A 26030-nucleotide genomic window follows, 5' to 3' on the forward strand; every position below is an offset into this window, starting at 1 on the left:
AAGGAAAGGACAGAAAGCCACAGGAAAGTCCTTGAGACAAAATCAGCCAACAAAGAAGTTCTGTGTCTCCTATCAATGGTTCTGCTTTAGCATCCCCACCACACTTGGTCAGTAGGGAACAATCCATAAGTGGTGTGGCCCCAGTATATACAGGGTAGTGGATTTCAAAGTGCTGTACTTGGGGTCCTCAGTCAGTGATGCTCCTGTAGTAGGAGTTCTGGGAGGCACCTTCTCATGACTGCCACGATACCATCATAGATAAATGAATAAAGAAACTATGGAAAGTCCAGCTTCACTGGAAATCACAAAAGTGCAATGTAAGACAGTACTATTTTTTTCTTTTTTAATAGATTTTTTTTGTAAAGTTTATTAATTTTGAGAGTGTGTGCATGAGCATGTGCCCAAGCAGGGGAGGAGCACAGAGAGAGAGAGAGAATCCCCAAATCCCCAAATCCCAAGCAGGCTCCACGAGCTGTCAGCCAGAGAGTAGAAAGGGGTTGGGGGGGGGGCGGGGCAAGCTAGATCTCACAAACCACGAGATCATGACCTGAGCCAAAATCAAGAGTGGGATAACACTTAACTGAGTCACCTAGGCACCCCTCTTTTTAAAATTATCAAAGTAAGAGGGTTTCTTTTTATCATGTTAGTAACATGATCAATAAGCTATTATTAATGTAAATTGGTACAACCATTCCAGAATACAATTTGGTAAAAATGGGTCTTTTAAAATAACCATGTGCTTTTACCTAGTCATTCCTTATTTAGAAATCTATCCTGCTCAGAAATGCATGCAAAGATGTATGCACAAAAATGATTACTATAGTATTTATAGTCATAAAAATAGATGCAATCAAAAAGAAAGGTTTAATCCCAAGAAAATGTAAAGACAATGTTGATGCATTTACTCAATGGGATAAGACGGAAACTATCAAAATTACACCTTTGAAGAAGATTCTAATGTTAGAGGACAACCCTTATGATAAAATGTTAAGTTAATGAAGATCATTTGTATTTTCACATGTAATTTGAATGCAACTAGGTTAAAAATATGGGCATAGAACAAAATAACTGGAAGGAAGCATGTCAACATTTTAACAGTGATTATTCCTGGGTGTGGGGAGATTTTGCATGATGACATTCTTTGCATTCTTCTTTTTTCTTCTATTTTTCAAAATGAGCATTTAAACCAGCCATTTATTTATATTAAAATGGCAGCTCTACCACAGGAGGAAAAGAGATAAAAATAAGCCAGTGGACGTTTCAGTGATAATGACAGAATTGAGAGAATTAGAATCTCCTATTTTCTCATGATATGGGGGGGGGGAATGGAAGAGGAAATACAATAGATAATGAAATGCACCTGTGAGATTTCCTACTAAGCATTGCAATCCTTATTCACCATGGGCAAAGAGGACCACAGTTTAGCTAAAGCAACTGGCTTGACTCCATTCTCTAAAACTACCTCCCACTTAACATCTAAACTACACTTGATCTTAGCCAAAAGGCCGAGAAGCGATTACATCTAACTAAAAAGAAGTAGCAATCCTCTTTCAATAAATCACTCTAGATCCTAGAAAACAAGCATCCTCTCACTAGAGAAAAATGCCTAAATGCACTGTGACAGACCCCAAAGCGTCATTCCCTTTCAGTCACCTGGGGCTCACTTGGTTATGTGATGATATCCACCTGCTCTCTCACTTCCCTTCTGCTCAGGAAGAGATGGAAACACTGGGCCACAAACTATTGCTTAGATGTCACCTCCTTCCCAATCCCTTCTCTTCTAGCCTCGTATCTACCTTCAAACAAAGCCACATTTCTCCTCCTTCAAAGGAAATCATAACACCAGTCAGATCTACAGTGGATAAAAAGCACATCTACTTGGCTTAGTGACCTTACTTCTCAGCGGATGGTTAGCTATTGCCATAGTCTGAATAACCTGACCTGCCAGTCAACAAGTTCAAGGAAGATGCTGTATTTTGCAACTCAGACAAATAGACAGTGAAAACTTTTTTCTTTCTTTCCTTCCCCTAACCAAGAAGAGGATCATTAGAAACAGAACTTCCTTGCAAAATGTCCAGTCTAATTGTTAACGTAAATTGTTCAGAGGACTTTTTATCCATCTGACATGGAAGAAACTAATTTATGTTCATTTGTGGAGAAGAGGGAGTAGAAAGAAAATGGGAAATTCACCATCCCATGAACAATAGCTTGTGAACAAGCTTTAAAACTCTTGTACTGTTATGGTGGCTTGCCTCTGAAACTCCATTTCCAAATGCCTCCTGACCACATTACTCACATGATTTCCCACCACATCCTTCCAACTCATTCTAGTTTGTCAAGACATCTCTTCTTTTAAGCTCTCCCCTCTCCCTGGAGTGTCATTTCATTGTTCCTTGGATTTGATAATAGTGCCTTAGTTTGTGCCATCAACCTTTTTCCCTGGGAGGCAGTCGGCACATTTTAGCAGACTTTAGAGCATTAAAGAAAAAAGGAAGAAAAAAAAAACCTTCCTAATGTCTGTTCTGAATTTGTTTGTGTTCTATTCTGTGTGTATCCCTCCTTTGTTCGGTCCTCTGTGTCAGATGGAAAGCAATCACCCTGCCTGAAATGTATCTATAGCCAAGGCTCCATGTAAATTACAGAGAGAGATGACAAATTTCATGGCCTGGTTATGGTAAAAATGGCAAATTTCACAGTTTGTCATGGATTAATAGAAAGGGAAAACAAACACAAATGAAGTCATCCCAATTGTTAGAAATAATTCCAGAGCGACTATTTGATGAATTTAAACAATGGGATGGAATGCAGGCCGTTCAACACGTAACCCATGATTTTAAATTTAATAAAGGACCTTGTAGTTTTATACTCAAACATCCTCATGCTGAAGTTTGAATTCAAACACAGTTGCACATCAGCCTGAGCTCATAATGAGCAAGCCCCCAAATCCAAAAACCTACGTTTACTCTCCTTCACAGAAAATAATAAGCATCCATGAAATGTTTTCATGATGAACCATGGACTGCAGATTTTTAGGGTCATTGGTGACATCATGATAGATGAGGAGATTTATCTACATGTTTGGAAATGTTACACAGCTCAGTCGATCCACCTGGAAAGTATCTTTAAAAGATTAAGGAACTGAGCCCATCTTCATAGTTCATGCTCTTTAGTTCTAGTTTCAACTTTATTCCCTCTCTTTGCTCATTCTCAGTTACCACTGCGACCTTGTGAAAAACGTGTTGACCAGAGCTTCATTCACCACGGGATTCTGAGAAGGGTCTTAGGAAAGAATTGGGTAATCCATCATCATCTCTTTAAACTCAGATTCTGTAGCCTGAGCTTCAGGCCTGGCATTCCTGCGGCTTTGGTAACTGTTTCTCCACATTGTCTAAAATCCCTCAAAAGAATTCCTCATTGTTTCAGAACCTGAGCAGCATTTTTGCACTGTACCTCATTTCTGTATGTGTTTGGTGTATGGGCCATGTATTTCTTGTGTTTTTCTATAGCATTTATGTCTAGGGTCTGAACAAAGTAAATACCAAGGTTACAGAAGTGCATACAGTCAAAAAATTCATTAAAGGTAATATTTTCAGGTTACTTGATACTTGTCAATCCAATCAAATTGACCATAAAAATTTAGTCAGAATAAACCTCTTAACCACTTTGGATTATTCAACAAAATGAAGACCTCTAAAAAGAATGTAAATGCTAATAACACTTGTATAGGTAAATAAAGGTAGAAAAAATATTAAATGGTGACATTTGATGCCTTCAAGCACTAAAGATTTAGAAACTGTCCAAAATGCTAAGGTGGAACAGGTACAGGATGTTCTGAAGGGTTTATGTTGTACAAATACCATTTGAATTCCCTAATAAAAAAGCTATCGTACCTTTTTCATCACTGCATCTTATTGGACTACTATACCTAAAGCAATCACATTTGGTGTATCATCAGCTTTGAAAATCATGACTAACTCATCCGGAAACTGGACATGAACAAGGAAAAGTGAAATACTAATGCCTTTCTTTTTACTTTATTGGGAGATTTTCAAGAAAATGGAACAGAACACAAGCAAAATAACTTTAGCTTCACCTTCAATCCCTTCACTGTTTACATAGTCTGTCTCACTATATCACCTTCTTTGTATGTCACCTTGCAATGTTCCTGAGCGTATGTCTTACCTATGCAACTAGACTGTAAGTTCCTTTAGGGTAGAGTCTTCCCCTTATTTTAACCTATCTTGGGAGCAATGAGAATAACTCAGGGCCATAAGTTGTAACTGGCTTGAGACACTCCTAAGGACCACATCAAGGCCATCAGCTGCACAGCTTGCCAATTTAACTGTAGTCATTTGCAACAGGTCTTCCTAAATCATTGCTAAGGACGCAAGCCTCCAGAGCTCCATGGAATATCACCACTTAATATTCCCAGCACTGCCATAGAAAACAGTTTCATATGCAAATATAGCCACTCAGCTTTCTGATCATAGAAGCTTCACATTAAGGAAAGGCTGCTGGAACATCTGGTGTCCCATCAAGTTCCAAATATCACCATCAGTAAAGAGTGAGCTTGACTTGGAGAGCGAGGATAAAGGCAGTAGCTTCTGGCTGAGCCCCCATTCCATATTGCTGATGGAATCTGAAGAGTGTAGTCATTTGCTCTAAGTCTGTGACAAATGATATAGGTTCTGGCAGATAAGGAAGAACTTAAATCTGAACCTGTTTTAAGGCCACAGAGACTTATGTTTAATAGTGCTCTATTGTCTTCATCCCCATTCCTTTTCAAGAAAACTCTGCAATTTTCTGCAGAGAAGAGTAAACTGGGGGACCAGCTGGGGGGGGGCGGGTAGGGAAATACCACTGAGCCATTCTAGAGTGAGGAATTTACTTCCAAAAATAGAGATTGAGCAAAGAGGTTGAGAGTTGAGTGCAAAGTTGAAGTCTAAAGAACCGAAAGCAGTGCTGAAACAGTAAGTAAAGCCAAGGGGACTGGAAACAAAACTGAAAAGCAGAAATTCAGAGCTAGAAGGTGAAAAGAATCAAAAAGTGATAAATCAATGGGCTATAATCTAAACAATGGCCATTTTTGTTTGCCTGCTCTCATATACCAGTTTAAGTCAGATGCTTAGATAAGCCAGAAAGTTTCAAGAACAAAGGAAGAAATGTACATTGCACCTACTCTTTTTTTTTTTTTTTTAATTTTTTTTTTAACATTTATTTATTTTTGGGACAGAGAGAGACAGAGCATGAACGGGGGAGGGGCAGAGAGAGAGGGAGACACAGAATCGGAAACAGGCTCCAGGCTCTGAGCCATCAGCCCAGAGCCTGACGCGGGGCTCGAACTCACGGAGTGCGAGATCGTGACCTGGCTGAAGTCGGACGCCCAACCGACTGCGCCACCCAGGCGCCCCTGCACCTACTCTTTATGTTTCTTTCATCTCATAGAAAAAAATGAGAGGGCTTCCTAAACTTATCCAGTGGAAAATTCAGACCCAATTTGAGTATTCTTGAATCAAGACACTGGCTCCTTTGTCCTTTCTTCTTAGTCCTATCCAGTGCCTCAGGTTTAGGAATTGGCATTGGCCTTCTTTGCCTACATCCTTGGGATCCCCATTTTGGGTTCTGTGGAAGCAAGAGAAGCAGGGCTTGGTCTTATTAGGCTGGGTGCAGGTGGAAGTGGTAAAAATGTAGTTGATCCTCTTCAGTGTGAGTTATTAGGATTGAGAAGTGATCCATGTAGGCTGAAGAAAGAGCCAGAGTTCTTTTACAAAGTTTCCTCCTTTTCTGCCTGATACCTGTCAGGTGCATCTCATCTCAGACAGCAGGCTGTAGGTCTTCCTAACTCACCTAAAATATCTCCAGGTATCCTGTTGCCAGAGCCATGGTAGCAATCAGATTACAAGGTAATGGTTAATGGTTAACAAATGGCAGGATAATGGTGGCAGTCAGATTGCTGGTTAAATTAACTTAAGCCTAGTAATGCAAACCTGGGTTTGCCACTCACTAGCTCTGGGTCTTTGCGTAATTCTTTAAGGCTAAATTTCCCAGTTTATCAAATGGGTCTTCTTCAAGATATATGTATTTATTAGTCTGCAACACTGGCTGTGATAATGATGATGATGATGATGATGATGATGATGATGATACCCATCAGCTACTTAACCCCAAAACAGTTAATTTTCTACCGGTGTAGGTCAAACAGCTCTGCTCCAGGCAAGACCCAGGGATTCAGGTGGTTCTGACTGAAGCCCCGTTAATTCCTCTGCCTCTGCCCAAGAAAAGAGGAAAGAAGAGAGAAGAGAATCTCATGGAGATATCAGAGGCCAGGAATCTATTTACACCCCAATGACCAAAATCTGTCCCACAGCTCCACCTACATTCAAGAAGGCTGAGGAAAATACCCAGGAAGAAGAAGGGAAACACATCGGTGACCTTGATGAGCACTGCTAAGATCTGCCCTAGCCACTGTGGAGGCAGTTTATCTAGTTATTGGCAGTGGGTTTGTGAAATGGGGCATGGAGCATCCTGAACACTGAAAACCAGGAAATGAATCAAAGAACCAAGAGATATAAGTGGAGATTAAGAGAGAACATTTTTGCAGATAGGGAGATGACAAGGGATGAATAAAGCTATTTCAGTGGGCCTGCTCATCGCCCCTCTGCTTCCCTGGATAAAAGAGAGTGCTTCTCTCCTTAGTCCAATCCTAGCTAATATGACATGAAGCCAGATGTCTTTGTAAAGTCTCTTTTTCAAAGGCTGCAGAGATCACTGTAAGTTGGTATAGCCAGGAAAGGCTTCAAAGCAAGTGAAGAACTTGTCTACATTTTCAAATAGGCAAAGAACTAAACAATTGATACAAAGATAAGAAGTTCATATTTTGCTCGCTGTATTTGCCCGATCGTCACCAAGCAAGACAATGAAAATTAAAGAAGGGGAGGTCACTAACATTTTTGGCCATAGGGTGACACAGTATTAATGAAAACAGTAACATTCTACCTCCTTTATTCAAAACAACTTAAAAACGTGATATGCAAATTATTTTTCAAAAATGATAGCCTTTCGGCTCTAAGTTCTTCTGAACATGATAGCACAGGCCTTGCATTTGCAAGTAAAGAGAGAGTTGCACGTGGAAAATTTTCAAAGACCATTCCTGATCTGCTTACAGAACTGCCTAAGAGTCCTATGATACACGTGACTTCTGTTTTAACTGAATAAAGAAAGGGAGGAAAGTAAGTAGGAAAGACTGGACCCAGAAAAAAGAAATACTCAGAAAGTGATCAATAGTTCTGTGTACTGTCTTCTAGGGTACAGGGAAAATAAGTCCAGGGATTTACCACCAAGTTTAGATAAAGTCTTGTAGCCTGAGAAGTTTTCATGCCAAAGCATCAGTGCTCTGTCCCCTAAAAATACGCTCTGTATGTTATAAAAAGGAAATAGAACAAAATTATAGTTCGTGCACCCACAGATCTTCTTCATTCAAGTGACTTCTTCTCAATTCTTAGAAGCCTATAGACGAATGAAAATGTAATTCTGTTATATAGCACCTGATAACAGGAGAAATATGGAGAGGCTGATATATACATAATACCCAGTTGTTATATTTATTATATTTTACTTCAATTAGCTTTTCTCTTAATGTTAGAACATGATCATAGGTAATGGAATTTAATTAACTTTTACAGGTCCATTCCAACAAATAATGTATCCTATTTTTAATGCATTTCTAAGAGCAGAAGCGTTTACCTTTCTCTGTGATATAAATTATCCACAACGAAAACAACTTATTTTCTCTAAAACTATTTCTTCCTCCTGAAGCTCCTAGTTCTTTTAATGTTTCCTCCCATTCTAGACATTTATCATTTGTTTCTCAGCCCCACAGCCTGCGCTTCTATACTCTGCTCTGTATTACTAGGGCTGGGGTGCTACAAACTACATTTCCCAGACACCTTTGCCTGCTGACTTCTTGTTAGGTTCAGCCAAGTGGAGGAACCGCTGGAGGAAAGACAGAAGCAGTGTTTGTTCTCTCCTTCTGATTTCAACAGCAAAGCAGTTGCTAAGAGTGTCTGGCGGTATGGTGGCAGCATGTGTAGAAGGACTACAGCCTCTTGCACTCTAGAATGGGCAGCCCTTTGTACATGGTTCTTGTTACAGCTGAGGCAACTCCTCATTGGTAGTTCGGCAGTGGCAGGTCTAGGCTCCTGGGCTCCAGTCCGAGGGCACCAATAGCTCCTCCGTTTTCCGTTAGTCCAAATTTACAACCTTGAGGTCATTCGTGACCATTCTGCCTCTGTATTACAGCTTGTCAATCATCTTTTTCTTCACAAGACGTCTCATACAAATATTTTCTTTCTTTTCTGTTTCATCTACACTGCCCTGGCCCACTCCCCACCTAGTTCTTGGGCCACTGCCCTACTCTCCCAGACACTAAAACTTGGGAGAGCTGAGTTTAAATTTCAGTTCTTCCACTTACTTGCTGTGTGGCTTTGGACAAGTTACTTAACTCCTATAAAACTCAGTTTCCTCATCTGTAATAATAGTAAACAAAAATTGGTAACAGTTATTGAGCACCTGTAATATACTTGGGGTTTTGCTAAACACTTTATATGCATCCTCTATTTAATACTTTTAATACTATCAGCTGCATATTATTCTCCTTCTCATTTTTGCAGCTAAGGAAAAAAAAAACAAGATTTAGAAGAGTTAAGAAATTTGCTGGAGGTCTCACTGCTAATAAATGGAGGAGGTGGGAGTTAAACTCAGGTATCTCTAATTTCAAAGACCATACTCTTCAGCTTATTTAAGTGATGATCATAATATAAATACTGTAAGGTTACTGAGATGATTCAATGAGAAATATACAGCCCTGATAGGGGCAACATGTAGTAAGCATTCAACGAATATTAGATATTATATCATAAAAGTGCTATAATAGTCTTTATATTTTACACAACATTACATGTGTGAATCAATGGCCCAAAATATTCTGCTTTGTTATCTTCACCCAGATAATTGGGTGTTTATTCCCCACAGAAACATATATGAGAGTTAATGGGAAGACAGAATTTGCTTATAGTAAGTTCTGTGGACAGACCCACACTACCATTAAATATACCCTCATATTTCCTTATGTATTAAGTTCTTCATGCCTAAATATATCCTTTTCTTTTGGTGTAGGCATAGTCTTAGTTGACACTTGATATAAAAATTTAGACCTGAATCTTTAATTTGAATATTTGATATTAGAAGAACAGTAAGACAAATGGAAAATCCAACTGCCAGGAAGGAGGACATGGCCCAGGAAGATAAGGAACAGACCAATTATAGAGAAAAGGGGGAAAATCCTGAAGGCAAATCCCATTCAGGTCTAGAGTTAGAACACACATCCAGTGAGTTATGCCTCAAAATACAGTCACTGTATCTTTTCAGGTAGTTTAGCTTTCTGTTTTGAACTGCTGGCTTCACTTGCTCTAATAAGAATATTTTATACCCAAAGGTCAACAATTAATAACCAGCAACCCAAATAAAGCTTCTTTGTTACCTTTTATCATCACTTCTTAAAACTTCTGGAGCATCCATCACCTTATCCTCAAGTGATTTTGTTCATTTTTAAAGCAACCTGTCTTCCCTTTTCATTAGTGGGTAATTATAATTAGTTCCTCAGTAGTCATCGTAGTGTAGTAAAAAGAGGAGTGGACAGGTGGCAAGAGACCTGAAGTCTGATGGTGACTCTGATGCTAAATACCTTTGTGAACTTTCTGGGCATTCATTTTCTCATTTGTACAATGAGACCTGCAGTTCCATCTCGGGCAGGAATTTTATGATTCTAATTAAGAATGATTTTCCATTCTGATTCATTGCGATGAATTGAAGCACACCCAAAGAATGAATTTGGCTGCATTCCAAAATGCTGCCTCTGGGAACTCTAATCTTAACAATTTCACAGAAAATTCAGTTGGCCAAACACTCGCTGAACAACTACTGTGTGTGCAATTGCTTAATGTTCTGGAGGATACAGGTCCTAGTACCAGCCCCCAGAGATCTTCTAGTCTAATTGGCGAGGCAAGACACACACACGCCAAAAAAGAAGATGTAAGTACATGGTGGAATAGCACATGAATCTGTATCAAAAGTGCCAAGAAGGCAACATAGCATAGAACAATCAGTGACAAAGAAAAGAATATGGGCCACTTAACAGGAGACTTCAAAGGCAAGTTTGACCAAAGTAGAGTGTGGGAGAAGAATAAAAAGATGAGACAGAAAATAGTTTGGTCTGAGAGTGAAACTTGAACGCCAGTATAAGGAAACTTGACTTCACTGACTACATAATGAGGAAGTATTATGAGGTTTTACAAAGAAAATAATAATTTCTTTTTTTGTAAATTTCTATTCTACTCTATTTTAGAGAAAGAGTTGGGGAGAGGGGCAGAGGGAGAGAGAGAGAGACAATCTTAACCAGGTTCCACACTTAGCATGGAGCATGACAAGGGGCTTAATCCCACGACCCTGGGATCATGACCTGAGCCAAAATAAAGAATTGGATGCTCAACTGACTGAGCTACCCAGGTTCCCCGAAAATGATAATTTCTAAAGAGTCATGCTGAATTTCGAAATTGTGTTATTTTTCATGACATACATATTTCTCACACATCTGAATGAACTGCTGAATCTTTAGAATTTAGTCTTCATCTCATCTAAATTGGACAGGTTGGACAATGAACCTGACAGGGTTGGACAGGTTCTCAGAATCTGCAAGAGCATCATTTCAAACCTATATGTCAAACTTACACACATTCCTTTAAGATCCATCTGCAACAATTAAAATACTTTTAATTTAATGTGAATAAAGATCAAAACTAGTAGCTAGTGCCAAAGTAAAAGCATCAAAGAGTTCGTCTCTAAAACTTTCTCTTTCTTCTCATTTATTTGTTTTAATGTTTATTTATTTTTCAGAGACAGGAAGAGCATGAGTGGGGAAGGGGCAGAGACAAAAGAAGACACAGCATCTGAAGCAGGCTCCAGGCTCTGAGCTGTCAGCACAGAGCCCAATGCAGGGCTCGAACCCACGAACTGTGAGATCATGAGCTGAGCCAATGTTGGACGCTTAACCAGCTGAGCCTCCCAGGCACCCCTCATTTATTTTTTTAACTAGATATCATTTCATAAGGGGCTACTGAAGATTCACACATCTCTCATACCTCTATACATGTGTTGCCTATTCATTTCTACAGTTTTACAGTAAAGTTCAAACTGTGTCTTCATCCCAAGAAAGCACTCGATTATAGAGGATGACCATCCCAACCACTTGGGTGGCTGATGGGATATTTCCTTGTTTTGTCATATTTAAAAGAACAAAACAAAAAGCTTCCAGCATTCACCACCGAGAGCTGGAGAGAGAAGAAATCTCTATCTATTAGCATGAAACTTTGCTGTTTTCTCTACTGAATTAACTCCAATCATCTTCAAGAAAGAACATTTCAATACATTTTTCTGACAGGTAGGAAATTAACTACATACCAGAAGCTATTGAATTCAACTTTAACAGTATCAATAAACATTTCTGATTAAATTATGAAATTGATTTTATAATTTTGACCATTATGTTTTTACATCAATATCATCATATGACAGTAAATGTAGTTACTGCTTCCTTATTGATCTCAGACATAGCACTCTAAAGTACTCATTTGACTATATTACAAAATCAAACTTGATTTCCTGTAGTACTGCAGTAACTTCAGGTCATAATCTAGTCTGAAGAATCAAAATAGATGAATTATTCAGTTATTAAAAGATATATTTTTCCTTGAGGAAAAGGAACACTTTGGCCAAGCCATCCTTAATGGTTTTGTTATAGGATATTTCTCCATGTGGGATTACCTTGTGTGGGTCTCATATAAATATACTATCACCTCCCGCTTGTACGTTATCAATCACATTTCTGGTGGATAACATAAGCACCACTTGAAGAAAAAGAAATGTTTATCTTTCCTACATAGGAATGCAACAAAAATGCAATGTTTCCATGACTTTAAAACCTGTATCTTGATCTCAGCAGCCTATCCCATCAGAATAATACTAATACATTAAGCCACTCTATTTCCCAGGAGAGCTACAGGTCTCATGTGTCTTTCAATAGATTAATTTTAAAAGCAAACCAAAAACTGATGCTCTGAGTGTGTGGCAGAGTGGACACGAAGCTGTGAGGGCTCATCTTAGCGGCTCCGCATCCCTGGGGAAGTTCACATAAAGACATTTCATGCTTGTCAAAATTCCCCAAAGAATTGATTTTCAAATTATAGAATAGGGAAACTACTCAAATTGTCTTGTCTACTACTCCATTAGGTATACAGGAGAGCAGGCCTACAGTAATTAAGGGAAACACTGAAGGACACATAGCTGGTTCATAACAGACTAGGACTAGACCCAACTTTCTTGTCTCCCAGCCCAAATCCTTTTTTTAATCCTTGATTATAATGTTTGAAGTAGCCCATGAAATTAAGAGTTAAAATGTCAAACCCAAGGTAAATTACATCCACCCCGCAACCAAACAAATCCGTCCATGTTAGAGAAATTCTTAGACTAGACTTCTGGGATACTACTTTGGGTTTTTTGTTTGGTTTTGGTTTGGCTGTGGTTTTGGTTTTGGTTTTGGTTCAGAACCTGAACATAATCTCTCCTCTCCAGTCCTCAAAGCCACTGGAAGAAACAGATTGTAGATCTGTATAAAGAACACAGAGAGTAGGTAAGTGCAAAGACAAAGGTCAGTGATTAAAAGGAGAAAGCCCGGTTTCCACCAGAGGTTCCAACTTGCTCTGTTTCTCTTACTTGGATTACTGGCCTTCTAAAAACCAGTTAAATGTGCTCCACTCAAATTCATTTTTCACACTGGTTCTTAATGATCTTTCTAAAATACTAACCTGATTATGCTATTCCCTTGCCCTCAAGTAAAAATTCATTTCCTCAGCATGACATACAGTCATTGATAAAAAGTACCTACTGTTCTCCAACCAAGCGTCCCAGTACCAGCCCCACCTCATACTTTGTCCTCCAGCCACACTGACTTCCTTGTGGGTGCCCAGACACCCAGAGCTCAATCACCTCTAGCTCTTCACCCACAGGGTTCTAGTCACTGAGGATGATAGTTCTTCATTGTATTCTTCATAGAACAAATTCTGAGTGAAGTTTCAGTTCTCAGCCCAACTGTTATCTTTCCAAAAAGTCCTCCTTACCCTCCCAGTCAGGGTCTGGTATTTCTCTTCTTGGTCCAAGAGCACCCTGTGTTTATCCTGGTTATAAATTTGTAAGCTACTGAAAGTCTGTTATGGTCCATACCACTTAGGTTTTGTGATCACCTTATCCAAAGGGACAGAGAGAGAGAAACAAAGAGGAGGATGGAGAGAGAGAAAGAAAGAAAGAAAGAAAGAAAGAAAGAAAGAAAGAAAGAGAAAGGAATTTGTCATAGGCTATTATTAAACAGTAAATGATAATTAATTGATAAAATTCAATAGATGAATGAGTTAGTGAGGTGATGTTAGTGGTTTTAAATAGCCCAAAGGAGTATTTACAAGTATCCACAGATTGTATTCCAAGCCCTGTCTGCTCAGGCATCCTTTAAGTAACTTAGCACTATGAAAACTCCATTTTGGCTATAGGTGAAGGACATTCAGCATGGGTTTCTTTAGAATGAAACTAGCTCTAGTGATGACAGAGGAAGGTATGGCTCCTCAAACATCATGACTATCACAGTGTCCTTCTTTGCTGATCACTATACTGAAGTCCATCCAAGGATAGGATAAGGTAGATTAGGCTTTAATGGAGCCAGGTTTACATTAGCAGCAACCACAAGCAACCTGAAGATGTTTATACCCTTAACCTTGTTCAGAAGAGAAGTTTCATTCTTACAAAAAATAATCATTGGTATTATCCCTAGGTATCAGAGCTTGAATTCAACTTGGAAAGCAACAGGCTTTTTCTTTTCCTTCCACCTTAGCTGTTTTCTGACTTTTGACGCTCTAAAAGTTTTAAACAAACTGTTCATTTAAACTTCACAACGCCAAAGCATAAGAGACTTAAAAACTGAGAACAAACTGAGGGTTGATGGGGGGTGGGAGGGAGGGGAGGGTGGGTGATGGGTATTGAGGAGGGCACCTTTTGGGATGAGCACTGGGTATTGTATGGAAACCAATTTGACAATAAACTTCATATATTGAAAAAAAATGCAAAAAAAATTTAAAAAAATAAACTTCACAACAAATTTTTCTCCACTACTAACACTTTAGGCCCAGCTTTACATATTAAAATAACATAACGGGTCAAATACTCCTTTTACCTGTCTCTATGATGTTCCCATGGAGAGCAGGCAATAAGCAGTTTGAGTTTGGGGACATTGGAAACTCATTCTGGAGAGTAAGCCAACATTGCTCAGCACAACATTTCCTCAAACAAACTTACGAGATCTAAAATGGACACGCTAAGAATTTCCTGCTATTCTTTAACCAGTGTTCATACTGGATAGATTCACCAAAACTCTTGGAACAGGAATTAGGAAGGATATGATCTAGACCAAGGTTTGTCATATGTCTGTAAAGGGTCAGATAATATGTTAGGCTTTTCAGGCCATACAATCTCTGTCACAACCACTCAACTCTGAGTGTATAAGCAGAAACCAGTAACACAGGTAATATGTAAATGAATGAATGTGGCTGTGTTTTGATAAAACTTCATGTATGGACACTGAAATTTGCATTTCATGTAGTTTTTCCATGTCACAAAATCTTTTTTTTTTTCCCTCAATCATTAAAAACCATTCTTAGTTCCCAAGCCATTCAGAAACAGGAAACCAGCACAGTTTTGGCTATAGGGCTATACTTTATCCACCCATACTCTAGAATCTACAATACACCTCTGGGCTATTAGGTAAAAGGCTATGCTGCATGTCAGGGAATGGATAAAGATCAAACTGTTTCATCCCAGGATTGCAGGTACATATGGGAAGGCTTGCAGGGACTCTCTGGGTAATATTCTGCCAATTCTCAGAAAAAAGATAAAAATGAATTCAAATATTTTTACATGCCTGGTGTATCTTATACTTTTCATATATCCTTATTTAATCCTCACAATAGCCAGATGAGGGCATTTAAATTTCCCTCCATGTTACAGAAGTATAAAGGCCCAGAAAGGTTGTATAACTTTGCCAAAGTCACACAGCAGCAAGCAGTACACAAAGGATTTTCACTCAGTCTGTCTGACCACAGAGTCCATATTCTTTCTACTCTACTACCCACAGCATAATGCTCCTGAATCTGCCACTGTGTTCAGAATTCACCATATATACCAGCAAGTGAATGAATGATGTGGGAATTACTGACACTGTCACGCAAAGCCTTCCATGACATCTTCCCATGACATCCACGATCTGGCATAATCGCGCTATCCAAATTCTTCTCTCACTATTCCTTTACATGAATCGTTACATGTTCCTCTTTGAATCCTAAAGATGTCCTGCCTCTGTCTTTGCCTAGGCCAACTCCTCAGCTAGAAATTCCTGACCTCCCAGACCCAGTTCAAATGCCACCAGTACTGGGAGTCTTGCCTTACTTTCCCCCTACCAGAACCTGAAAGTGATCCTTTTACTGTGTGGCTACTCAAAGCATCTTTTACGTCCCTGCTACACTCAACATCATAGTCATTGATGTTTCAGGCGTATCCAACCTGTTGACTATTAGCTCCCTGAAGGCAGAAAAAGTATCACATGATTCTTTGAATCTTCATATACATTGCATAGGTTGGAGCACTCAGTAAATTTGCAAACTGGTTTAAGAATAAAGTTCTTTATGGGGCGCCTGGGTGGCTCCGTCGGTTAAGCGTCCGACTTCAGCTCAGGTCATGATCTCACGGTCCGTGGGTTCGAGCCCCGCGTCGGGCTCTGTGCTGACCGCTCAGAGCCTGGAGACTGTTTCAGATTCTGTGTCTCCCTCTCTCTGTGACCCTCCCCCGTTCATGCTCTGTCTCTCTCTGTCTCAAAAATAAATAAACGTTAAAAAAATTAAAAAAAAAAAGAATAAGGTTCTTTATGCAAAAAATGCTACAATCATCCTCAGTAAAATATAATGTAGGTCCTTCGAGATAAGCAGAGGAAGGATGCTCTCCAACAGAGACAGATGATTAAGCCACACAATTTTGTCTCTCACATCTAAAATTCAGCCCTCCCGTGACTATCTAGCTCAACTATGTTAACCTCAGAGGCAAAAGAAGCTGCTCCCTCTTCAACATTCTGTCCCAAGCACAGACACTTAACCTTTTCCCGAATTTCCTATAGCACAACCAATGTGAGGCAGAAGCATTTAAACAAGAGTTTATTAGAAGCTAGAGGATGACAAAAGGGAAATAAACATAAAGCGGGAAATGAGATTGTGTGAGTTATATACAATTCACAGCTCTGCAGCTTGGTTTAACCACAGGGAAGCTTGCATGTGATTGGGGCCATCTCACACCCCTACTCCTGGGTGTGCACATAAGTGCCTCTGAATTCTTTGAAACCGAGTCTCAAGAAACATGGCCCAAAGAGATGACAGTTTGATTTTACTCTGGCTACCAATCTGCTGCCAAGACTTTTAGGTATTTTGTTACAGAATTTATACCTTTATCAGAAAAATAAGTTCCTGGATGTCCACCTCCTTCAGGTCATAAATCATCTTGATCCAATGCAAAAAAACTCAAATTTGGGGAAAGGGAGGGAAGGGAATGAGAATCTGATACAGGATAAAAGAAGAGAAGAGCTGTTTGCTTACTGTGTTGAGAGCAGAATGAGGTGAAAGTGGCTCGAATTGCAGAGGAAAGGATTTGGTAAGTTCTAATAGAAATTTCTTACTACAAGTGTAGTTGGACCAGAGAAAGGCTATACACAGGATACGGCAAAAATGTTCCAGTAGAATTGAGGTCAAACTGTCCCAATCTATGACAGTTTGAAAATACAGGGTGCCTGGGTGGCTCAGTCGGTTGAGTGACTCTTGCTTTCTATTCAGTTCGTGATCTATGGTTTGTGAGTCTGAGCCCCGCATCCGCTCTGCACTGACAGCACAGAGCCTACTTGGAATGCTCTCTCTCTCCCCATCTCTCTGCCCCTCCCCCAATCCCACCCCCACTCAAACTCTCTCTGTCTCTCTGTCTCTTTCTTTCTCTCTCTCAAATGTAAACAAATACACTTAAAAAAAAAAAAAGAAAAAGAAAATTAGGACTGAGAGGCCAGGGTATAGACTAGGTGATGTTCAAATTTCTTTCCAGCTTTAGGTATCTTTAAACCACAGATTGTGGAATATGGCACTTGAAATGAGAACTCAGTTTTTAATATAAGATCCTGGGCAACATTTTAATATGATTGCCTTTTCTTTTCTTTTCTTTTTTTTTAACTGTAAGAAAATGTACTGAGTGGTGTTAAGTAGAACCACTAAAAAGCTGCCTAAACTTTAGGGACTTATTTATATTTGGGAGAGCGAAAAACTGGGGAGACTGGGATTGTGACCACGAGCAAGTCAGTTTATTCTGGGTTTCCTCATCCGTAAAATGGGAAATGTTTCCCAGGGCTGAGTAAGGATCAAATGAGATAATAGAGGTGAAAGAGCTCTGAAAAGTAGAAGGCACTCTCCCAAATGGAAGGGATTATTATTAGCTAAATGCATTACAGACCCAGCAGCAGCAGGAAGGCTCAACCTCGGGCAAACAGCAGTCCAACAGGTGATTTGAGTAAGGGTTGAGGTTACATTTTGATTAACCCACATGAAGCCCTTACATCATATAACGCAACATGATACACCCAAACGGAGCCCCTTAGAGCTAAATTGGGCCTCTAGTTTCATGTTGTTGCGATTGTGTTTTTCATTAATTTCAGTGACCCTTGCAGTTCCTCATCTAAGGAATGGGGAAGAGACCGGGAACTATAAGGAAGACTGGGACAGAAGAGAGAAATTTGGATGCTAAAGCAAAGGGACATTAACTTTTGCAAAGGAGTAAATTAAGAAAAAAACATAAACAAAACCATTAGGTCAGTTAAACAAGCAGGCCATTCAGACTTGCCAAAGCATGTAATGAAATAGATAAAGACAAGTGTTGGGAGGGTGGTTTTGTTGTTTGGTTTGTCCCCCAAAGGAAATATCTGGCAGGGTTATGCCTTGTTATTAATTTATCCCATGGTTGATATCTTTGCTTGGTTTTATGTATAAATAAAACAAGGGGCCAAATCTAATTTCCTTGGCAATATGTAATAAAACTCTTATTAGAAAAGCAAGAATAGTGAGGTATTCTTTGAATACTGTTTTTGTAAGTCCATTATTACAGATTTTTAAAACAAGATAGGGAGACTATTTGCAGAGAAAACACTAACCCAAAACCAAAGCAAGGAAAGAGCCTTGGTTTGGACCTGCTGGGTTTGAAAAGTGGCATTCAGTTCAGCATGACTAGCAAGATAACCAGGCAAATGATTCATCAGGCTCGTAACTCAGCAGGTGTATTGCTGTGCACCCGCCAAAGAACCATTCGCGGCTCGTTTCAAGCTGTGACTTTCTCTGTGTGGCAAGAACAAGAGAGGAAGATCAGGCACTCAGGTTTCCTCCTATGGGTGCTTCACATGTCATTCTATTCAACCCTACTCAGAAAATACTTTTCAAACACTCATTCTTTACTCCTAAATGATACTAGTTGCTGGTGGGAATAGGAATGGAGGGTGAGGAAAGGAGAAGGAGATAAAAAAGAAAAAAACTCTCCCTGCACTCAAGGAATTTATGGTCTGACTAAAAAACCTGATTTCCCCTCAGGAAAACAATTATTCAAGTACAAAGCAGTGTACAGCCGTACAAACCCGAAAGCAAAAACACGGGATACAGCACTAAATGAAAAGAAATACAAAACTAAGTATATACTCTATACAGAAATTGGATTTAATATTGTGTGTGTATAAGTATGTAAACATTCACATACATACTAACAGATTAATAATTATAAATTTATGTACCCCAATGTTAATACTGGTTACCTCTGTATATGGGATTATAACTGATTTTTCTCTTATTTATACAGTTTTGTATTTTAACTTTCCTTGCAGTGAAGAAAGTTCACTTTCAAAACCAGAAAAAGAAATTATTACTAAAAAAATACTAAAAAATTACTAAAAACCATGTATGGGTGTGCATTACACACACACACACACACACCCACACACCAAACATGCGTGGCAAAGACGTGAGAGGAATGAGGAAATGTCCTTCAAGCACTCTGACTGAGAGGAACAGAGGCCCTAGGAAGTGGATATCCCCTGCAGAAAGCCCTAGAGGGGAGATTTTCCACCTGGGACCCATGTGAGTAGAGTGGGTAGTAATCTTTAAGAGGCTGCATGCAAGAAGAGAGGGCCCCATGGAGAGTTCTGAATTCATATGAAAAGGCTCAGAGTGCAAGGTAAGTTGCTGGTGAACCTCACCTCCTAACCACCATCAAATGATGCATTATGTAACAAGAACAAATTACATAGTTTTGACCAGCCTATCAGCCTCCTCTTTACACACCCCTCCTAAAAAGGACTCCCTTGGCGTGAATTCTGGGTTGTTAGTGATAAACAATTTGTGATAATCAGTAGAAAGAGCTGACAACTAGAATGAGCAGAGTCAGGGTAGAGTTTTTGGTATTTAGGGAAAAAATAAATGAGAATTACTAGTGGTTGGAAGGATTTTATTCAAAAGAACGTAAGTGAGGATGATGAAGTTAGGAGCTACCTAGGCTGGATTTCAAAAAGGAATTTTTGACAGGAAGTTAAGAGAAAAAAAGATTATTTTCTTTTCTGAGAGTCCAGCAGTTGTCCCTATAAAGGTCACTACATGTGACAGAAATAGGGGAAAAGTGTTTTCCTATACATTAAGAATGTTCTACTCACCCCCACCCTGGCATCTACTAAGATGGGGGTCGGAAAACATTCTCTATAAAGGGTCAGACAGTAAAATTTTCAACTTTTAGGACATTACAGTATCTGTCACAACTACTCAACTTTGCCACTGTCACTTGAAAGCAGCCATAGAGAATACATAAACAAATGTGGCTGTTTCAATAAAACTATTTTAAAAATGTACCAAAACAAGAATCATTGATAGAGTTAATAAAATAAAATTATGTGAAGATTAAGTTAGCAATAAGGAAGAAAAAGTTAGAAACTCTACCAAAAAATAGATAAAAAGACAAGGATAGAAAATATAAGGCCTTCCAGGAGAAAACAGAAACAGTAAAGAAGAAATTATCAAAGACATAACTAAAGAAGATTTGACTTCCTTAAGTAACAATACACAACTACTGTGTGGGGTACAGTATATGGGAAAAGTCCACTATCTAGACACATTCAAATGATAAACATTCCAAGGATCAAAAAAAAAAAAAATCCTAAAAAACTCCACAGAGACCAAAAATACTTATCTACAAAGAGAAGACCATGAGATGTACATGGGACTTATCAGTAATACTGAATTCTAGAAAATAGTGGTTGTCTTCAAAGTTCAGGTGAAACACACATTGGATTTGAAAAATACATAATGTTGATTTAAAATATTGTTTGTTGATTTTCAATTTTTAGGATCAGCCAGTTGACACAGTAGATTTAATTTTGGCTACAGAACAGAATGTAGTTGTTACAAACAACAACATCATTAACAAACTTTGGAGAGTAGAGGTAGAGTGAGAAAGAAAGAAAATATTGTAGGAATATTAGACTCCTCAACTTTCAAATAGAGAAGACAACAATTTTGTAAGTTTGAAAATCAAGAAATGAGGGAATATAAAGTATATTTTTAAAAGGTATCATTGTAACTACCAGGAAAAATAAAAATATAAGGTGTTAATTGTGAATGATTCGTCTGGAGAATAGAGATACCCTCCTAGGGTATATGATTTTTTTCCATGCATTACGTTTCATACGTGTGTGTGTGTGTGTGTGTGTGTGTGTGTGTGTGTGTGTGTACGTAAGAGTGATGGTCTGAATAGGATCAAAACGGAGTCAAGGGAGGAATGAACATTACTAGGAGGCTGTGGCTTTTGAGACAAAACTGCAGCTTTGGTGGCCTCTGGATGCAGATAGAATTTTTGGATTGCATCACTGCTGGGAGGTCATAGATGAGCCCAAAATTGCATGCACAATGTTTAGATAATAACAGGCAGGGACATTTCTAGCAATGTAGATATAAGTTGTGCGCATGTCAGCCTAGGCCTGGATGGTTGTATATGTGTCAGTCAGTGTGCCTGCTGTGACCCTTCCTCCCCTGCTCGACCTGTCCTACTCAGAACCCCACGTTGAAGGATGAAGCAGCATTAAGGTCAGTCTTTGCACAGAGATGGCCAATGACTGGATTACAGTCAATCAAAAGCCTATGAATTGGCCCATGGTGTGACCTGGCAACTAGAGTTGAAAGAATTCAGTCTAATTCCTTTTCTCAAGAATTTGAACTCAGAATGTGAAGAGATTTGGCGGAAAGTGGACAGTGGCAGAGAGTGGCTGTGAAAAGAAGGTCTACAAACTGCAACCATGAAACTCCAGAGCCATTTGAGTCCACAGCCGTCCTGTAGCTCCAGCTGCCCAAAGCTCTATTGTACCTGCTGTGCTTGCCTTCCAAGTGATTCCAGCTCCTTGTTGGACCATATGTACCCTTTCCAGTAACTTCTCCTTTTACTTAAGCTAGCTTGAGACACACTCTTCCTTCAACTAAAGTCACTCTGAGGGCCGCCTGGGTGGCTCAGACAGTTGAGCGTCCAACTTCAGCTCAGGTCATGATCTCACGGTCTGTTGGTTCAAGCCCCACATTGGGCTCTGTGCTGACAGCTCGGAGCCTGGAGCCTGCTTCGGTTTCTGTGTCTCCCTCTCTCTCTGCCCCCTCCCATTCTCTCTCTCTCTCTCTCTCTCTCTCTCTCTCTCTCTCTCTCAAAAATAAATAAACGCTAAAAAAATAATAAAACAAAATAAAATCACTGTAACTGAAAGAGAAGCCTGACCACTGTTTTACTCTGCATTCAGAAGGGAAGAGAGGCATGATGACTGCTGCCCCTGGGACAACAGAATGAGCTGGTTCCACTTTAGCGCAACCCCATCCTGTACCACAAGAACTGGGTATATGAGGCTGAGATTGCTTTTTCAAGAAGAGTACATTTTTTTGTTACTGCTTATTTCTTTTCTTTATTAAAGATTGCTGGTCTATTGTATTGGAGACCTCAAACCACTTCTCGAAGTCTCCAGTTTTCTAAAATGAGCCTAGGAGAAATTTTTAAAGAAATAACCTTAACATTTTCAATGATAATTTTTTTTTTCAAATCCATAGATAACAGAACCTAGACTGAATTTAACCCTTCAGAATTGGTAACAATAAAGATGTTTAAAAAAGAAAAAAACATCATTAAAAAACAACAACAGGTTTGGCCTTGGAGCTATAGATTGCCAACCCCTGTTTTATGAGATTAGACAGATTTAAACATCTTTCTATTATTTTTCCTCTGACATACTGCTCTTTCTTTAAATCTATATTATGCATAGACAAGGCCATGTGGTACGTTAGTTATATTCAGGTTACAACAATAAAGCAAGTTCTTTCACTAGCCACTTCAGAGGGAGTTAGAGCTACAGAACAGAAACACAGCTATCAGAACATTGCAAGATTTTGTTTGCTATTTTTGTATGTGATTTCCTATAGGGATCAGAAGGGAAAACTTCATGATGAGAAAGGGATTATCTTGAACTTTTGGTCTACTGTGATAGAATACCATAGAGTGGACAGCTTAAAAACAACAGAAATTTATTTCTCACAGTTCTAGAGGCTGGGAAGTTCAAGATCAAGGCACCAGCAGATTTGGTGTCTGGAGAAAACCCACTTCCTTGTTCATAGCCAGCCATCTTTTCTCTGTATCTTTACATGGAGGAAAGTGCAAGGGAATTCTCTGAGGTCTCTCTTATTCAGGCACTAATTCCTTCCTGAAGACACCACCCTCACAAAGGTTCGGCCACCCAATATTATCACATTTAGGAATCTGGTTTCAACATATGAATTTGGGGTGGGGGGATACAAACTTTCAGTCTATAGCACAGACAAAAAGGTAAAGAACAGCTGACTCCACACTGTATCTCCTTATTCCAACCTGCATGAAGAATTTCAAGTGGCAGGAAAGGTGGTAAGAGATAAAAAGAGGAAGCTAAAGAAATGTAAAGAAGAAAACATGAGGGGCTGGAGCAGGTTGGTATGTCTTAGCATTGAAAAGTCTATACAGTTTTTAGAGAGAGCATTATTTACCCAATCCATATCTATTAAACACCTCCTATGTGCACAATACCAAGGCAGCCACTGGAGAACAAGGCAATAGGATATGAATTCTGCCCTTGAGGAGCTAGTCCCACAGGAAGAAAGAAGAGACTCCTAAGAGAAGGGGAAAAAATCATTCACAGCTGGTGAGAAGTGAGGCTCTAGAGAGAAGAAAGTCAATGTTGTGCTGTTCCTTGATCAGGAAAAGGAAATGTAAATTGCCTGGTATTGCCCATTTTTGCATTCACATTTATTTCTTAAACCACTGAACACATGAGTGTCAGGAAGGAAAAGCCAGCCTTTGCCTAAAGATACCTGGGTGGCGCAGTCGGTTGAGCGTCCGACTTCAGCCAGGTCACGATCTCGCGGTCCGTGAGTTCGAGCTCCGCGTCGGGCTCTGGGCTGATGGCTCGGAGCCTGGAGCCTGTTTCCGATTCTGTGTCTCCCTCTCTCTCTGCCCCTCCCCCGTTCATGCTCTGTCTCTCTCTGTCCCAAAAAAAAAAAAAAAAAAAAAAAGATAGATTTGCTATTTCAGGGCAAGACAGGCCCAACCTTCTAGCCAGCTCATGTGAGATAAGTTTGGATGGGTTGTTCTTACCCATTTATTCACAGAGATCCAGGTACCTATGGTGATAAGGACCCATTATTTCTCTAAGACTAAAGTGCTAATCAGCTACACAGACATGTGTTGTGTATTCTGCTAAAGAATTGGGTACTTGGGGCACCTGAGAGTGGCTCAGTCAGTTAAGCCTCTGACTTCAGCTCAGGTCATGATATCACAGTCCGTGAGTTCGCGCCCCGGGTCGGGCTCTGTGCTGACAGCTCAGAGCCTGGAGCCTGCTTCCGATTCTGTGTCTCCTTCTCTCTCTGCCCCTCTGCCTCTCATGCTCTCTCTCTCGCTCTCTCTCTCTCAAAAATAAATAAACATTTAAAAATTTAATAAAAAAAAAGAATCATGTACTTAAGGTGTCTAGTTCCCTAGCTGACTTTTTCACTTTTCAGTCTACCATTGTAATTCCTTAGACACAACTTGAGATAGAATTATTCCTACACAGATCAAATCAAGTATATTATTTTCCCGTGGACTTTCTAAGAAAATGTTCTTCCCTATTTAAATGAGAGTATGCCCCTTATGTACCCTTCAAAGATAGACATGGCCATGTATGTGCCTTTTTTTTTTTTTTCTCACTATGGTCCAGCCTGCTAACAAGCCCATGGAAAGACCTTTCTGTTTGTAATGAGTGATTAAGGCAGGGAACACACAGGCTTTTTCTTGGGTTGTATGCCTTCTATTAGGATGCTTTCCTTAAATACTGTGGTTGTGTTTTATGCTGCCCAGTGTAGACACTGCTGCTACACAAAATCCCTGAGCACTGAATCTGCTAAGGAATTCTAAAGCTCCTAAACAAAGGAGTGAGTTACAGGAGCCTTCTAACATGTGTCAACCTAATACTTGTTTCATTTAGATGTTGCAGAGTTTACTGAGATTAGAGAAGAACAGAACAAAGAACAACTCTGCATTGCACTGACTTCTGGGTGATGGCTGAGGCCCCACTCCCTCCATGCAGGCAGAAGTTGTCCAGGCAGGATCTGGTCAAGCAGTGTAAGGCTGCCATAAATTTCACAACTTACTGCCTTCCTTTCCTATATCCAATCCCACAAACATTTATCATTAAGGTAACCTTGTGTTACCTTGTTTTCTATATCCTATCAGCAAAGGTATCATGGCAACCTGTAGAACAGAGAAGTTAAGCAGCCAGAATTGCCAGAGGCCCAGAACTTCAGATTTTAAGGTATGTGGGCTTTAACCTTGTCCTACTAGAAGTACTGGCCTTTGTATCAAATTTTCCCAGTCCTCAGCTCTTTGTTTTGCAGTGAATGCAAACCTCTGAGAGGAGAAATGACTTTCAGATCATCCAGGGACTCAATCATGGATAGAAGTCAAATTCAAATCCTCTGTCACACTCAAAGACTCAAGGACTATTGGGCCAGAACCACTTTTAGGCTCAGACCATGAATGTCTCCTGTATCTCCAGTGTATCTCATGCCCCTGACCAGCATCTCTTTGAAAAGATCAGTGTGGGAGTAGATTTTTATACCTTTTGAGTCTTGAGTGGAAAAGGACATCAAATCAGCCCCCTCCTTGTGTCTTGGGTGTCAAGCTCTGTTCACAAGGAAGCCACCTTCACTGGGGTATTTTTATGTTTTTTTAATCCTCCAGTCTCTCTCCTGACCCATTTCCATTAGCTCCCCTCACACTCAGTTTCATTATCATCCTCCATTTCCTTGAGTCTTCTGCCAATTCCTGATACTGAGCCTCCTCATCTCTTTGATGATTTCGTCTTCCTTCTCAGCAGTTTCTCTGATTAATCTTTTTCATTCCTCCAGGAAAGAAGGCTTGGGTTTTATTCTCCAAAGCTTACTCCCCTGCTAGCCAGGTAAGCTCTATTTTCCCTTCAAAGCCAGCAATGGCTATCTAGTGACTCTTTGCCTTTCAGATTGAGGCTCTGGCACCAATGACTTTGAAATTTGACTTTAAAACTTTAAAACATGGAGGTAACATGGCATGCTCCTTGTCTGCTGTTATCCACAAGACAACCTGCTCCTGACTCCACCTGATCTCTCACCATTCCCCTCTGGCAATGCTAAACTAACATAACATTCCTTAAGAAATCAACTTCCAAATCTGTCTCCACCTGAAACATCTATCACCCTCTAACA

At 39.7% G+C, this 26030-nt stretch overlaps 1 long non-coding RNA gene and 1 pseudogene across 4 annotated transcripts in view; both read right to left on the bottom strand.

Moving 5' to 3' along the window:
• Nucleotides 1-26030, bottom strand: part of LOC125937043 (uncharacterized) — a 349554-nt gene that overhangs the window by 12562 nt on the left and 310962 nt on the right. The gene's annotated exons all lie outside the window — the stretch shown is intronic.
• On the bottom strand, nucleotides 1365-1517 carry LOC125937211 (uncharacterized; annotated as a pseudogene).

The sequence above is a fragment of the Panthera uncia genome (assembly GCF_023721935.1).
Source record: "Panthera uncia isolate 11264 chromosome A3 unlocalized genomic scaffold, Puncia_PCG_1.0 HiC_scaffold_11, whole genome shotgun sequence".
NCBI lineage: Eukaryota > Metazoa > Chordata > Mammalia > Carnivora > Felidae > Panthera > Panthera uncia.